A 15,594-nucleotide genomic window follows, 5' to 3' on the forward strand; every position below is an offset into this window, starting at 1 on the left:
ATATCATAGACCAGTGGTTCTCAACTCTTTGTAGAACTGTGTTTTACAAATGATACCTCCACGTGTTTTGTAAAATAGAAAAAGGAAAAATCTAAATACAGAATATTTTAATCGACCAGAAGCAAATTTTGTGCTGTAGTTTATTACCCATATATTCTTATATCATTCTATCAAGCATTTTCCCTTTTAGATATTTGCATGGATTAGTGTCCTCGTGTTACGTTTTCGTAGAAATTACTAAAAAGGGTAGGACCTTGATGCATCATGTCTTGTTTTCTGCTCGTCGACCATACACTGTGGCGATCTTTCGTTTTGACTTGCAGAACTGTCATCTGGATTTCATTAATTTCTGTAAAAAAATTTTTTTATTTATTTACTTTTGTTTTAAAGTGAAAGTGAGGAGAAAGTGAAAGATGTATGTGTATATGAAATAGATGTGTGTGTGTGTGAGAGAGAGAGAGAGAGAGAGAGAGAGAAAGAGAGAGAGAGAGAGAGAGAGAGAGAGAGAGAGAGTGAGTGAGTGAAGGGGGTGTTGTCATGTATACGGGCATACATCAATATATATGTATACATCTTTTATGTGTGTGTAAGAGAGAGAGAGAGGGTGAGTGAACGTGTGTGTTCTCCTGTATATGTAAGTGGCACTCTCTCTCTCTCTCTCTCTCTCTCTCACGTCCATACATCTTTCACTTTCTCCTCTCTTTCACTTTAAAGCAAAAGTAAAAGATTTACAGAAATTAACAAACAAAACTGCTGATTCGGATGACAGTTCTGCAAGTCAAAACGAAAGATCGCCGTCAAATGTTTTACTTATTTCCTTGAAAATTTATAAGCGTCCCTCCGCCTAAATAGCGTTCCTCAAAGCGTCTCCTTGACTTTTGTCTCCCTCTTGTGAGCTTACAACGTTTCCAAGAGAATGTCACTAACCATATAATATGCCGCTGTAGATAAACGGTAAGGCAGATTTGCGATTTTTCAATTGCAGGATAATTATCGCTTCATGTCTACGTTCTCTTGCCCTTCGTTATCTTTTAGCCTCAAAAAAATTACCCTTCTCTTCTAAGTACCGCATTTGAAAGCATATAAGATGCACACCACCGTCCCAAAGTCTCAAAAAGTCACCACGGGTCCTGCATATGAAGATTGGCTACCCATAATCTTTAATGCACTAAAAACCTTTTTCCCGAAATGGGCTGCAGAGATTGGGATGCATCTTTTATGCCATGAAATTTCCATGGCAATTCTTATTTGCCTTACTAATTACAAAGTTATTCTTTAAAGCGATGTTAAGCTTCCAGAAAGGCGAGTTTTGGTGCAATTCTTAGTTGAGTCATTTCTTCATAAGCTGCTTATGAACTCTTTCTCTCTGGTTGAGCCTTTTGCCATCTCTCACTTGTAATATTTTCCTCACATTTTTCGGGTTATGGTATAAGCGATCCTGAAAACGCAGTCTTCAGAATCGTGGCAGAATAGTAATAAGAAATACTAAATACTCTCATTGCTATTAGTGTATGCTATTGGCACTGTAACACACACCTGTAAATAATATTTCTTGTAGTCTCACTTCATATTCATATATGTACACATCACATTTGTTTATATTCTCCCAATAAATTGGCGCTTAGCTAGCAGAATCGTTAGTGTGTCAAACTGCTTAACAGTATTTCTTCTGGTTCTTTGTGTTCTGAGTTCAAATCCTGCCGAGGTCAACTTTTCCTTTCATTCCTATGCAGTCGATAAAATAAATTATCAGTTAAGTACTGGGTTCGATGTAATCGACTTCTTAATTTCCGCAAAAAAATTGCTGGCCTTGAAACCTGCAATGGACCAGCTTCTTGTTCAGAGTGTAGGGAACTCACTTGGCCCTGCCTGAGATTTGAAACCAAATCTGCTTGTTGCTTGTCAAAGCAAGCGGGGGAAATCCTCTCCACACCAGATGATTGATGGGGAAACATTTGAGCCACAAGAACCTGTGCTGGTCAAGGAAAGGTCAGTCCTTTGTTTAAGGCTTGACCTACATCACTGACCATAGTCTACATAACAGAGAGCATTTCCCTCTCTCTCTCTCTCTCTCTCTCTCTCTCTCTCTCTCTCTCTCTCTCTCTCTCTCTCTCTCTCTTGTGTCAGCTAGACCAAGGAGTAGCACCCTCTTTTATGTCAGCCATGACCAAGAGCAGCACTTTACCTTCGCTCGACATACGAAGAGAAGCATTCGGCTGCAAGAAAGACGATGCCACCTTTATCCTTTCTTCCTTTCTGGTCAGCACCGTGCATTCCTTACTCTTTCCCTCTCTACTGGCAGACAGGAACTTCTACACTATCAACTACTAACCAGCGAGCCAACCTTTTTGTCACTATCACTACAATTACTGCTGTCTCTCTAATTACATGTCGGGCAAACGAATAGATATATGTAAATGATATTTCTTCCTTTTTGGTGTTGATTCTTCCATATTCACTGGTTACTCCGATGCGAGAATCTTCAAGCGTTACATCTACACCCTACATTTGGTAGTAGGCTACATCATATCGATTTGATATGGCATGTCACTTCAGCTGCTTAGTGTAAAAACAAACATTTCATTTTCCGAGCTGAGATTCGAAACCGAATCTAAGAATTCTCGCTCGCCTGATCCACCACTGGCCGAACAGGCGTGAAAGATATTTCTTTGTCCTGTCAAAAAATGATGGATGGATTTCCATTCGACCTCTGACCTGAGTTGGGTCACTGAAGGATTCAACTGGACAGCAGGTGACCTGGATAGGTACAAACTATTCCTACGGTGTCTCTTCTAGCTACGAAGTCCATCATAAATACGGTTTCCTTAGACACACGACAGATAGTCAGATGGCTTGCGACAGACAAGCAGTCAACAGAGAGCCACATAGTCAGCATGAGCGAACGATGACCATCTAGATAGCCAACGATACAAGACAGTATCAATTGCAGAGCACGAACAGACAGGACAGAAAAACAGCACGACCCGACCAAATGACAAACGCACACACTGCCTCAAAAGGCGCCTTGTACTAACTATTACATCAAATCAACATTCTACTTCTGTTGTTTTCTTTTTCCTTTGTCGACTCGAAGCAGTTGACTTTATGTGGCGGCCTTTATTGATATTCGAATCAAGCTTTGTGTATCCAACACGTAGATGCAACTGTTGATCAAATAAATTATTTAAAACTACATTTCGATGCTTTCCTCATTGTTTTCTTTTGATGTCGTCCAACAAGCCTATCTTCATCTGCTACACCAGACAACGTACATTGAACCATCAACACCTTTTGCTATACATCCCGCTACAAGAGTGTAAGTTGTTATCTCGGTCATTTACACACCATGGAAAGGATCTTTCTGATTTGACGGGCAACACTTTTCATTAATGTTTTATGTAGTGTTTTTGGTACCGAAACACTTTCAAACTTCGTATACTTGTATATTTTGTGTTATAGAACAGATAAAAATGTTTGCCTGTCAAACCAAAAAGATCCCATAGAAATCATATAATTGGTCTTGAATGTTCTGGTGCACAAGAAAAAAATAATCCATTAGAATAAATGCAGATAACTTTTTTATAACACATTCCTGAATTTCTTAAATCATAAAACAATGCATAAATCGTTTTAGTTTCAACACATGGTCTCAGATCAAATTACTGGCTGGCAAGTACTTCACCGAAATAAAAATCGTATCGCAAGATGCAGATCGATGCACCAATCACGGCCGTACCATGTTTTATTCTTATTTCTTTACTGCCCACAAAGGGCTACACACAAAGGGGACAGACAAACGGATTAAGTCGCTTATATCGACCCCAGTGCGTAACTGGTACTTATTTAATCGACCCCGAAAGGATGAAAGGCAAAGTCGACCTCGGCGGAATTTGAACTCTGAACGTAGCAACAGACGAAATACCGCTAAGCATTTCGCCCAGTGTGCTAACGTTTCTTATTTCTTTACTGCCCACAAGGGGCTAAACATAGAGTGAACAAACAAGGACAGACAAAGGGATTAAGTCGATTACATCGACCCCAGTGCGTAACTGGTACTTATTTAATCGACCCCGAAAGGATGAAAGGCAAAGTCGACCTTGGCGGAATTTGAACTCAGAACGTAACAGCAGACGAAATACCGCTAAGCATTTCGCCCGGCGTGCTAACGTTTCTGCCAGCTCGCCGCTTTGTTTTATTCTGACAGGGTATGATGTGAAGAAGATTTGGCTGTTATTTCTAGCAGAGCAAGGGGCTCTCGCTGACTCAGTTATCTGTTGTGTACTTATTTACTTAGCTTGCTCGCATATTTATTAATAACACACACGCACTTACTTTTTTTCCCCCTCATGACTTTCTAGATCTAGTTTAGCGCCCGGATCGTGTGAACTTTCCGACAGTCCTCTCCCCACCCCTTCGGAAAACATTTTCTCCACAAATTTCTCTATAATCGTAATTTATACTGTTTGAAAGGTGTTTCTGTAAAATTTCATTCAAATATACCTATTTTCCTGAAAGTTATGAGGGGAAAAAAAACCCGGATCGTGTGAATTTTCAGGAATCCTCTCCCCCCACCCCTTCAGAAAACATTTTCCCCAGAAATTTCCTTATAATCGTAATTTGTGTCATTTGAACGGTATTTCTATAAAATTTCATCAATATATATCCATTTTCCTGAAAGTTATGAGGGAAAAATCGGTTCTTGTGAATTTTCTGAAACTCCTCTCCCCACCCACCCCCGTTCATTTGCGCAAATTTTTGTTTTCATATTTGTTTTCTACACATTTTTTAACCCTTAGGGGGCTGTTTTTTTTGTTTTGTTTTGTTTTCGTGACCGGGTCTTAAACTGTATATTGACCAACTACCAAACAAATCCATAAGATCTTTTTAATTTATTTTATTTTATTTTATTTTATTTTAAGGCGGCGAGCTGGCAGAATCGTTAGCATGGTGGACGAAATGCTCACTATGTTCTGAGTTCAAATTCTGCTGATGTCGACATTGTCTTTCGGGGTCGATAAATTAAGTACTAGTGAAACACTGGAGTCTATGTAATCGACTAGTCCCTTCCCAACAGTTTCAGGCCTTGTACCTATAGTAGAAAGGATTATTATTATTATTCGCCATGTGATATTGGTTTTATATTTTCTTTTACTTGTTTCAGTCATTGGGTGGTGGTCATGCTGGGGCACCGCCTTGAAGTGTTTTATTCAACTAAAACTCTTGAAGGCAGTGAAGCCTGCACGGTTACAGTCCAAAGACCGAAATAAGTAAAAGATGAAACGATATAAGGTAGGAGAGAAGGAGGCATCCAATTCTCTTTACATTCAGACATTCCATCTTCGTTTTTGGTTTGCTTCGTGTTTGTAAAAATGCTATTTATATATATCTTTGTGGGGGGGGGGGGATTAATATTGATTTCTTGCGGCTTGGCTGATTATCAATGTTTTATATGGGGGCGGGGAGAATCAATTGAATCAGTTTGAAACACAGTATGCTGCTGATAATTAACAACTTTTTAAGAACCGACTTCGGTGGGATGAAAGACAAAAAACTACCTCTATTCATATTTGAACCCAGTGCCTAGAGTACTCAATAACTTCGGTTAAATTTACTGCCATTACTGTTGCTATGGTCTTGGATTAGCAGAATCGTACACAATACCTTGCGGTTTTTAATAACTGCTCTTTACTCCCTGAATACAAATCGTAGTGAGGTCGATAGAATAAGTAATAATTAAGTATTGATTTCAATACAATCGGCTACACCCCTCCGCCATCTAAATATGAAACCTTGTGCCTATGTGAGAAATCACTATATGTAACAATGTAAAGGATTTCTCCCCTCTAATCAATTTTGACCGATGAATACTTCAAGAAAGATCAAGAGGTCAGCTTATTTTCATAAATTTCTTAGTGCAACAGGTTAAAACAATAGGCTGATAACTCATAGAAGAATTGTGGATTAAGTTTCCAATGCTAGTTTAGAATGTTGGTAGCTATTCGTTACATATGTATTAGTATCTTTGAATAACAGACCTAGCAGAGTAATGGAATAAATTACCATAAGGTATTTAGTTAAGTAGGGATGAAAGAGAAATCTAGTTCCATTAAGTGCCTAGAGCAAAACTGCTGAATCCCAGTGATGTAGCTAGACTGTGTGTCGCAGTGCCGTCTTAAGTTATGGGCACACCGGGCAGTTACTCGGGCCTAGCAGGTCTGGCATCTCAATTCTAATCTATGTACGCTGTATGGTGTTGTCAATAAATAAAAACTATGGGGCCCAGTGCACTGATTTGCTTAGAGGCCTATAATGTCGCTAGGACGACCCTAGTATGCCGCTTGGGGCAACCCTTGAATTTGCCGACCTCCAGTGGGTCCTAAGCTTATGCAGACTAATACAGCAGACCAAAGAGTGTTGCCTTCTTAAAGCGTCGTCCAGGTCGGCTACCCACGCTACTGCTCAATCTACCACCCGACTATTTTAGTCAAATCTTACCACCATTATTGTTACTGGTGTGGTATGACGTCAGTGTCTGGGGAGGCTGACCAGAAGGGGAAAAAGGGAAGAGGGAGCCTCGATCGGCATTCGTGCCCTTTTCGAACGGGTCTGCGGCCAGGACAAGACGTGTTAAGCGACGGTCTAGGTTTGGGAGAAGCAGCTGCTATTCCTGGTGTACTTCGGGTCGGGGCGAGCTTCGAGGATCGGATACCGCAAGACGGACTCGCAGTCGAGGAAAGGAAAACCGAGGTAAGGCGATTACATCTACTCGTACGCACACACCACAAGCTATTTCGGCACCACGTGCAGAAATTCGCCGCGATGGCAGCCACCAAGATTAGGATCGCCAGCAATGTGATCAGGCCTTTTAATGGCGAAGAAGATATGATGGCTTGGATACGAAAAATTAGGCTCGTTGCCAAGCTGCAAGGAATAAGTGATGTGGCGAGTCTCATGGCTCTGTACTTGGAAGGGAGCGCCCTGACCCTCTACCTAGAAATGGACGAGAAAGAAAGATTAAGTGCAGAGAACGTCGAACGGAGGCTGAGAGAGGCATATACGGAGAGCGAGTACGCTGCCTTCGTAAAACTAGGAACGATTAGATTGGGGGGGGGGGGGGGGAGAACAGATGGATGAATACGCGGCGGAAGCGTGGGGGCATCGTGCGCCGTGAGTCGGGACCGCCAAGGAGAGCAGAGCCCCGTTGAGGACAGCGCCGCTTACACCATCGAAGACAAAGATTTTCAGGCGGCGTTTGATGGTCGGAGGTGGACGATAGAGTGGCGATGGAAGGACGAGCCCCCACTACTAAAGAACAGGGTGAGCTGCTACCAGCATACGTTGAAAGGTCACGCCGGCGTCGAGTTCGACGAGGAGGTAGAGAGATGGATCAAGGAAGGAGTCCTTGTCCCGTGGAAAGAGGAGGTGGTGAGTGGAGTGCTGCCTCTGATGGCGGTGGTGCAGCCGACGAAAGGAAAAGTCAGACCGGTGCTGGACTTTAGGGAACTGAACGACCATATATCGTGCCACACGGGAGGCGAGGCAACAGACATTTGCGGTGAGACGTTACGTGTGTGGAGACAGTCGACCAAGGCAGCGACGATCGTCGATTTGAAGTCGGCATATTTGCAGCTCCGTGTGAGTGACAAGCTGTGGCGATACCAGCTGGTGCGGTACAAGGGTCGGACGTACTGTTTAACCAGGCTGGGTTTCGGGCTGAATTCCGCTCCGAAAATTATGGCGATGGTGCTCAAGTCCGTCCTAGGGAAAGAGGAGAGAATAAGGAAGGCCACCAGTTCCTACATCGACGACATTTTGGTTGACGAGACTGTAGTGCCAGCCACCGAGGTAGTGAGACACCTGGAGAGGTTCGGGCTGATTGCGAAGCCGCCTGAGTCGATGGTGGGGGGAGCTGTGCTGGGGCTGAAGCTACGAAAAGACAGATCGGGCGAGCTGGTGTTCCGGAGAGGAAACGAGATCCCAGAGCTGAGTTCCAGCGTCGGCAGGAGAGAGTTGTTCTCGGTTTGTGGGAAGTTGATCGGACACTATCCGATCGCTGGTTGGTTGCGCATTGCATGTAGTTACATCAAGAGACGAGCAGAGGGGGAGAGTTGGAGTGACAAGGTAGGAGAGGCGACGGTGGCGATGATGCGGGAAATCCTGGAGAGAACGAGAGCGGAAGACCCGGTCAGAGGAAACTGGTATGTGCCCAAGACGGAGTGCGGGACGGTTTGGTGTGATGCTAGCAGTATAGTGATAGGGGTTGTGTTGGATATCGAAGGTGCTGAGGTGGAGGATGCGGCCTGGCTGCGGAAAACGGACGACTTCAACCACATCAATGTCGCCGAACTAGATGTGGTGCTGAAAGGGGTGAACTTGGCCTTGAGATGGGGACTGCGCTCGATCGAGATCCGGACGGATTCGGCCACCGTGGTCGGCTGGGTAGGAACGGTAATTACCAGCGAGAAGAGAGTCCGGGCGAAAGGTGCCGCAGAGATGTTGGTGAAACGCCGCCTAGGAGTTCTGGGAGAGCTGATCGCCGAGTTTGGACTGAAGCTGAACGTGGTTTTCGTGCCTTCGGAAAGAAACAGTGCGGACGCACTGACCAGGGTGAAAAAGGCGTGGCTGGAGGAACCGGAGGAAGCAAGGAAAAGGATAGCAGCAGCATGTCGGCTGGGTGACTCCGAACTGAAGGAGCTACATGCTATGCACCACTTGGGGGTGGATAGGACCCTGTATCTGGCGAAAATGGTTGATGCTGACGTCACTAGGAGAAACGTTAAGAAAGTGGTCGCGAAATGTGACAGATGCCAGTCCATTGACCCCGCCCCGGGTGGGCATGAGCAGGGAAACCTCTCAGTAGAGTGCAACTGGAGGAGACTGGCTGTGGATGTGACGCACTACCGTCAGGAAATGTATCTCAGCATGGTCAACTGCGGGCCGGGCCGGCTGGCCATTTGGAGGGAGCTGAGGACAGGCATTGCCGATGAGATTGCCCGCATTCTGAACGGGATATTCTTGGAGAGGGGTCCTGTGGAAGAACTGCTAATGGACAACGGGGCGGCGTTTCGTTCGGAAGCGTTGGGAGAGATGCTTGACCGTTGGAAGGTGCGGCGTATAGACCGAGTGGCAACGGAATCGTTGAGAGGCACCATCGGACGATCAAGGCCATGGCTGAAAAGGGGCACATTTCGCCCCTGGAAGCGGTCTACTGGTACAATATGTCTCCCCGATCCGGACAAGCGGAAGAGTCTGTGCCACACAGAGCGGTGTTCAAATATGAATGGAGGCATCCCTGTAAGACGCCGGAGTTCTGCGAGGAAGAGAAGGGACCCGCCGGCGTGAAAGTAGGGGAGGAAGTTTGGGTCAAGCCGCCGAAGGCACGCTGCACATCACAATGGGGCAGGGGAACAGTGACAGCGGTCAATTCCAGAAACAATGTCTCTGTGGATGGAATGCCGCGTCACGTGCTGGATCTGCGCAGGATAGCCACTTCGTCGAATGAAGAGTGCGATGGAAACGAGCCACCTAGCTTGAGAAGATCTCGACGTGTAGAGCGCCCGCCCGGTTGGATGGCGGACTTCGAATTGGTGTAGGGGTGAACGTGATCTTCAAGATCAGGGTGGCGTGTGGTATGACGTCAGTGTCTGGGGAGGCTGACCGGAAGGGCGAGTCGACCGGAAGGGGAAAAAGGGCAGAGGGAGCCTCGATCGGCATTCGTGCCCTTTTCGAACGGGTCTGCGGCCAAGACAAGACGTGTTAAGCGACGGTCTAGGTTTGGGAAGGTTTGGGAGAAGCAGCTGCTATTCCTGGTGTACTTCAGGTCGGGGCGAGCTTCGAGGATCGGATACCGCAAGACGGACTCGCAGTCGAGGAAAGGAAAACCGAGGTAAGGCGATTACATCTACTCGTACGCACACACCACAACTGGGGTTGTGGATAAAGTGCTTTATGAACAGCGTAGTTATTCACAAAGGAATTAAAATTACTAACTACACAGTTCACGAACCTCTCTCCTTCAATGAATTATGATTGTAATAACATTTCTATAGTAACAATATTTACAGCCTTATCAATAATGGATTTGTACCAAGGAAAAAATAGTTTACATTAATTATTTTACTTGGCATCTATAAATAAAAAAAATAATACGATCTTGTCATTACTAAAGTAACTGAAATGGCATATTTTATGACGACGACGATTATGCAGACGACACTTGACAACGATAACAATGAAGCAAGTGATTTTACCATCGACTCAGCCGCCATCACCTTCGACGCTGCCGCCGTCAACATCGCTGATGTCGCCGCTGCAGGCGATATTTATTATTATGTATTAGTCAAAAGTGACTAACAATTTATTCCAGTGGCGATTCTGTAGAGTATGGACAAGCTCCTTCAAAGATGGCTTCTAACTCGCTTTGATTCACTTCACCTCTGTAACCCACTATTTGTAATGCGCTATAACATCACAAAATCTCTTATCAGTCTCAGAAACCGCTAGGAAATTAAGAAGTCAATATGAATGATCATCTGTAAAAACGGCCCGTAGATACTTGAACTTCACCTGATTCAGTGGAATGTAGATGGCATTGCACAAGCCTCTTTGAGAGGACGAGCAGCACTGATTTTCATTCTTGCTGAACAGCACTTGGCAGTAAACCTATCAAGTGCATGTCAAAAATCATCTGATAAGTTGAGTAGTACCATGTTGTCTGCGAATTCCAGCCGACTGTTCCTACACCCGCCAGTCTTGATATCATTTTCAACCCAGCTGCACATGTCAATATTGTTCATAAAAATTAAGAAAAGGAGAGGTAATAGTGCGCACCTTTGGCAGTGTCCTTCACCCACGTTGAATGGTTTCAACTTGGCACCATTTATCTGACCACATACTAGGGCATTTGTATAGGGATTTTAAGACAAGAAGCTGTCCATCGATCCCATACTCCTGCGGCACCTTCCACGACAAGTCCCACATCTAGCTTCAGAGGAAGGCTGGAAGGTGTAAAAGCTCAGCTCACTATCTTCAATTTGGTGTTCGTACCTATCCTTAGCTATGGCCATGAATCTTAGGTAGTGACCGAAAGAGTACAATTGCGAATACAAGCGGCCGAGATGGGGTTCTTCTGAAGGGATTTTGGAGTGCATTACTCAAAAGAATGTGTAGCTGGGTGACCAGAGAAGTGCTCCAGTTCGAACTGCTACTTCTCCGAATTGAGAGACCACAGCTCCGATACTACAAACATGCACTAAGAATATCTCAAGAAAAAAATCACTGACAGGTTTTACAGGCAAAACTAACTGGCAGGAAACCTAGGGATGGACAACAAGCAAGATGGTTGGATAACATTCATGAGTTCGGTTGATCTCGCTTGGGGGTCCAGCCGGATCAACTGGAGACAGTTGCTTCTGATAGGACCCGATGGAAGGCGTGCTTGAGGACTCTGCCCCCACGACCCTCGCAAGAATGAGTGAGCAAAGAAGGTGAGATGAGATGAATATAAATTATATCTTACATGAGCTCTGACAATAGAATTTGTTAAGTTCATGCATTGTCCTAAAGCTTGAACAATCTAAATGAATTGAAATGTCATGGTTTCAAATATAATACAAGCCAAATATAATATAAGCACCTGTATAGAGCAGTGCTCTGCAACTAGTATGTCGCGGCACACTGGTGTGCCACGAGACGATGCTATGTGTGCCACAGTGTAACCTGAATATAATTTTTTTCCATGTACTTTTAGTTATATTTTTTGTTCAGGTGTGCCGCCAAATTTTGAAAATAGCATAAGTGTGCCGCATGTGAAAAAAAAAGGTTACGGAGCACTGGTATAGAGTAATAAAAATGTGGATTTGCTTATCTCACTGGCATTAGAAAAGAACTGTTTATGTTGGAGTAGGCTGCAGTCTGGTGAATTAACACTCAGTATAATATTGGTATTATTTTACTCATTATTTGATTTTCTCACACAGGATAATAGTCTGTTTATTGATTTATGACTTGATCACAAGGCCAGTCTCAGCTCGTTGATATTTTTTGCTCTCAAATGTCAACTCCCGACAAGACTTGGATGAAATTATAAAGGGATTCTGTAAATACTAAAACATTGTGCCGGTGGCACGTGTAGAGACATTCGAGCGAGATCGTTGCCAGTGCCGCTAGACTGGCTCCTGTGCAGGTGGCACGTAAAAAAACACCATTTTGAGCGTGGCCGTTGCCAGTACCGCCTGACTGGCATTCGTGCCGGTGGCACGTAAAAGTACCCACTACACTCTCGGAGTGGTTGGCGTTAGGAAGGGCATCCAGATGTAGAAACTCTGCCAAATCAGATTGGAGCCTGGTGTAGCCATCTGGTTTCACCAGTCCTCAGTCAAATCGTCCAACCCATGCTAGCATGGAAAGCGGACGTTAAACGATGATGATGATGATGATATTTAGCCTGGCATTCTACCGTTTCTCTTGCTCTAATGATTTCGTGGTGGTGATGATGATAGTGATGGTGGTTTCCAATTTAGGCACAAGACCAGCAATTTTGAGAGGAGAAGGTTATTCGCTACCATTTACCTCAGTACTTGATTGGTACTTTATTTTATCGTCTTCCCCTCCGGAAGGAATAAAAGTAAAGTTGACCTTGGTGGAATTTGAACTCAGAACGTAAAGAGCTGGAACAAATACTGCAAAGCATTTTAGCCGACTGTCTAACGATTCTGCCAAACCATCTCTCTTAATTGTTTGTAGCATAGATACAAGGCTTGAAATTCTGAAATTTGCGAGAGGGGGTTAGTCGACACCAATGGCCTCAGTAACTGATTGGCACTTTATTTTTGTCGACCCTAGATGGACGAAGTTGTCCTAAAAAATTGAGAATAAAATTGCGATAGAAACCGTAAGTGACGACACTGACATTCTACAGGGTGTCCACAAAGTCTAGGTACATGGAGTAAATAAAATCATAACATAAACAATTAAATATAAGAAATAATAATTTCTTAACGTATGTGTTAATCTTCATGTGGGTACATGGAGTAAATAAAATCATAACATAAACAATTAAATATAAGAAATAATAATTTCTCAACGTATGTGTTAATCCCCATGTGGGTACATGGAGTAAATAAAATCATAAGATAAACAATTAAATATAAGAAATAATAATTTCTTAACGTATGTGTTAATCCCCATGTACACAGACTTTGTGGACACCCTGTATAATTTCTTGCAAACAATGTATGCAACATAACCAATGTATAGAATGTACATATATTTAATACTAGCTTAAAATGAAGCTATCCAAATGAATGGTTGATTTTCAATCCCGGAATCATTCTGATTCCCAAAAGATATAATATGTCTATGTAGAGCAAATGTAGACTGATATGCAGGGGTTCCGGACGGACAGAATTTCGCGTTTATTATTAATATGAATACCGTGCAAATATTTTGTATAAGATAAAAATAGTTACACTTTTCAATGATGTTCGTTACTGGACAGAATACATTGGAACAGGGTACCTCAGCTGTTCCTTCCGAAATACTTAACCTATCAATAGAGGTAGACGTGGTTTTTTTGTATGAAATTTTGGGATGTCATTGACGTCATTTCCAGTTTCTGTTGCAATTTACTTTCACTTTTTTTAATGACTAAACTGCATGTTAATCCTTCATTTTCATCGACTCCAGAAGGATAAATGTGGAGCTAATTTGAATCCAGAATATGAAAGAGCCTTAACTAAATATCACCAAGACATTCTGTAACAACAACGGCAACAGCAGTAACAACAACACATCTAAAAGATAACATAAACAGAAGTTTTATTCAAGGAAAATAAACGCTAGAATGTAATATACAACTGTAACGATTAGTTTGTAGATATAGTTCGAAGATTGGATCATTATGATATTTGCTGCTATCATACCTAAGAACACTAACAGGGAGGTTGTAGCTATAAGTGTATCCAAAAGCAAGCTTAGTACAACGTAAAAAATTAAAGGTAATACGATGAGGTTTAATAGAACCAATACTACAAACATTTTCCTATTGATTTATTTTCATTCTTCCTCAAAGCTGTACAAATATATTTCATCCGTTTGTCTTTTTTTTTTTGTATGAAGGCGAGAAGTTGTTTCAACGTCAACGATGTTGAAAATGGCATCTGCAAGCAGAAGGAACGAAAGAATTTAACGTGAAAATTGGCTGAAGTTGTATATATTATGCAGGAACTGGCTTTTTCTAGGATCGTGTGTTTTAGTTTTTTTTTATGTTGTTGTGGGCCTTTGTTCAGAAAATAAAAAAAGAAGCAAAAGCAAAGCAAAACAAAAACGAATATATATATATATATATATATATATAATAATATTAGGGACAAAATCCAAAATTACAGGTAAAAAACTCAATTAAAATCAATTTATAAAAAATTAAAATTAAATTGAGCCTTATAGTTAAAGTATATATAAAATATATAGTTTTAGGGAAAATAACCAATTTTCAAGAACTCATCGATGAAAATCCACTATCACATATAGAAAAATTAATAATTAAAAGTGCATTTAATTATTAATTTTTCAATATGTGATAGTGGATTTTCATCGATGAGTTCTTGAAAATTGGTTATTTTCCCTAAAACTATATATATATATATATATATATATAACGTGAGAGAGTTAGGGGTTGGGGGCACAACCCACTAAGGGATAGTATCTATCCAGTATACTGCTGGGAGGGTACCCAATTATTGCTACGCTAGTGCTATACTAGGTGCAATCAATGGGAGCGGGTAAAAGTGGAGGTTTTACCCAAAATTTGTGTAACAATTAGAAAATGGAGGATAATATGCTGAACCCAACTACTTGCAGACGGTGTATCCCGTTGAATTCATTAATTTAATTCATAGCAAAAGTGACAAAGGGAGAAAGAAAAGAAAAAGAAAGAAAGAACCAAAGCACAGGTGTCCATGGCAGACTATGTTATTTTGCCAACATGGTTTACATATAGAAGTACAAAGTACATAAGGAATTAGAGGATGAACAGAAGTTTAATCTTACAGCTGTTACGGCCTAGTTTTGGCAGACCCCATTCTATCCGAATATTCCTTTCCGGAGTGATTATCGGATGACATTTTGAAATGGGGTTACATGCCCGAACCTCTAGGCCTCTTCAGAGATTCACAAAGGGTTACATACAGATGTAGAGCAAGAGGTAAAAACAGAGGTGTGGTAGAGACCAGAAGAAAAACAACAGCAAAAATAAGATAGAAATAAAAATAAAAATACAATTGAGATCAAAATATAAATAAAAATAAAAATAAAAAATACAAATAAGGGTACAGGAGGAAAAAAATAATAATAGTAGTAAAAAAGAATACATAAATGAACGTATAGCATGTGGGACATGCAAACATAGAAAAGATATATGTCAAAAAACCCTTAGAAACACAAGGCACCCCAAAAGCCTACAAACACTATAGATAGATCGCTATAGGCACTCCAATGCACATCTATATGTGTTGGTTCGTGTGCACAGCCTTACTCGGATGTCCCCTTACTCTCATGTGTGCATATACAAGTTTTTATAAGCAAACATTCCACCAC

General features: G+C 42.2%; 1 long non-coding RNA gene across 1 annotated transcript in view; it reads right to left on the bottom strand.

Moving 5' to 3' along the window:
• Positions 1-13,794: 13,794 nt before the first annotated feature.
• The window catches only part of LOC128248035 (uncharacterized), a 5,022-nt gene continuing 3,222 nt past the window's right edge, over positions 13,795-15,594 (bottom strand). The window contains exon 2 of the long non-coding RNA XR_008264307.2: positions 13,795-14,159. This is a non-coding gene — a long non-coding RNA (uncharacterized LOC128248035). The remainder of the gene's footprint in view (positions 14,160-15,594) is intronic.

Source organism: Octopus bimaculoides, chromosome 6 (genome assembly GCF_046866305.1).
Source record: "Octopus bimaculoides isolate indiv1 chromosome 6, ASM4686630v1, whole genome shotgun sequence".
Classification (NCBI taxonomy): Eukaryota; Metazoa; Mollusca; class Cephalopoda; order Octopoda; family Octopodidae; genus Octopus; species Octopus bimaculoides.